This window comes from Capsicum annuum, chromosome 6 (assembly GCF_002878395.1).
Source record: "Capsicum annuum cultivar UCD-10X-F1 chromosome 6, UCD10Xv1.1, whole genome shotgun sequence".
In the NCBI taxonomy this organism is placed as follows: Eukaryota; Viridiplantae; Streptophyta; class Magnoliopsida; order Solanales; family Solanaceae; genus Capsicum; species Capsicum annuum.
The window spans coordinates 21,629,523-21,631,389 of record NC_061116.1 but is presented as its reverse complement, the minus strand read 5'-3'; the positions used below and the strand labels follow the sequence as shown (position 1 = coordinate 21,631,389).

Below are 1,867 nucleotides of genomic sequence, written 5' to 3'. Positions count from 1 at the left end.
CAAAATAAAACACCACTATTTGAAAGCATTGGGAAAAGTCACCCTTCAATTCACAGACCATTTTGTCTGTACCTTCCAATCTACTCAAGATCCTTGCCAACACATCCTTGGTATTAAACTTATTGGGGTCGACGATATTTGACTCTTTGGATTTGGCCTTATCACGAGGAGGAACATAACAACCATAGTCACATTCCTAATCCCTCCAATCTCTATGCCTCTTACGGTCCATCCAACCTTGATTCCCACCTTGCCTTTGATTGCTGGGGCGGAAACCCCCCGAGTAGTTAGTGAAATAGCAGATTTCCTTATCCAACTTCTTTTTCTCTTCATTATCTTCATAATATTTTAATGCTACAAAGTTGGCCGCTTTTGCGGGTGCGCCCATAACATTCTTTGTCAAGAGTTTGAGTCGGGTCATTATTTTTGACATGTTCTCCTCCTTTTCTTCATTCTGCTTTCTTTGTTCATTATCGACCATCGAAGTGGTAAAAGGAATATTTGGGGCTTCGGTTATGACAATCTCAATTTTGTTTAGACACTTTCCAATCAATAGAAAGGCTACATGGTGGTACAAATTCACTAGGGAACCACCCACCGCATTATCTACCACTATTTTGTTTAATGGATCAAAGGCATGGAAGAAGATCTAGATAAGCATTTTCTCTGGGACTTCATGATTTGGGCATTGAGCAAGCTTACCATTAAACCTCTCCCATGCTTCAAACAATGGTTCTCCATTCATTTGCCACAAATTTATAATCTCATCCCATTTTTAAAGCATTTTTTATGGTAGGAAATATCTATCAAGAAACACCTTAGTAAGCTCATCCCAAGATTTAAATGAGCCAGTGTAAGTGAGTGGAGCCATGAAACTGCCTCACTCATTAATGAGTATGGGAAAAGGTAAAGCCTAATGGACTCTTTAGTAATGTGTGATAATTGAATAGTGCACACACTTCCACAAAATTCTTCAAATAGAAATTTGGGTCATCAAAGGCTTGACCTCCATACAATCCTTTCATTTGCAATATGTGAAGCATGACTCTAGTCACATGGAAGACTCCGTTTCCCTTTAGTTAGTGGGATATGGATCGCGCTTGTTTACCCTCTTTAGTTAGTGGGTCCTTATCATCTAGAGGGGCATCAAAGGGTCCCATATTGCACTATCACTCATTCTTACGTTAAAACTCCAATCACCTAAAACAAGAATTAAATATAACAAATAAAGTAAATGATATCACCTCGGGTATTCCCAAGTAAGAATCACACCGTACAAGTGATATCTATATTTCACTCCCCAATAATAGTGCCATTTTGATAGTGCTCAACTCACTCCCATGATTAAGGGGTGAGGCGATCATTGCCAAACAACCAAACTAGAGTTGGTATTGAATCAACAAGGAGCTAATTGTAGTCTTCAAATCTTATGGGTGTCCTAGTTACTACAAGTTTACCCAAAATGATAATAAATGAGGCATGTAAAATAAAATGGGGGGGTTTTGATTTAGAGATGGTTCATGAACTAACAAAGCACTAATATAACACTTTTGATTTTAGATTAAGAATAGAGAGGGTCTTGGGATTATGTCTATCTAAAGGTAAAGTGTGTAGGTAAATGATGGTTTGGCAAGACTTTTAGTTATTGATGAAAGGATAGTCTAGGTCAAAAGTCATTGTGGTCAATATTTCAATAAACCAACAATGATTTCACCCATGGGCTCTTTCAAGAACCTAACAAGTGTACAATTTGTAATTACCCAACACCTTAATCAAGCATCCTTATTTCTAGGATGATGCTCTTGACATGGCTTACACTCCCATCACACTTATTTCTAAGATTGAAAAAGGTAGTAAACCATAGACT

General features: G+C 37.8%; 1 non-coding gene across 1 annotated transcript; it reads left to right on the top strand.

Annotated features, from left to right (window-relative positions):
* The first annotated feature begins 671 nt into the window (after window positions 1–671).
* LOC124899829 lies at window positions 672–775 on the top strand. Its single transcript, XR_007057393.1, has one exon. It is a non-coding gene; the product is annotated as a small nucleolar RNA R71 (small nucleolar RNA).
* Window positions 776–1,867: the final 1,092 nt, after the last annotated feature.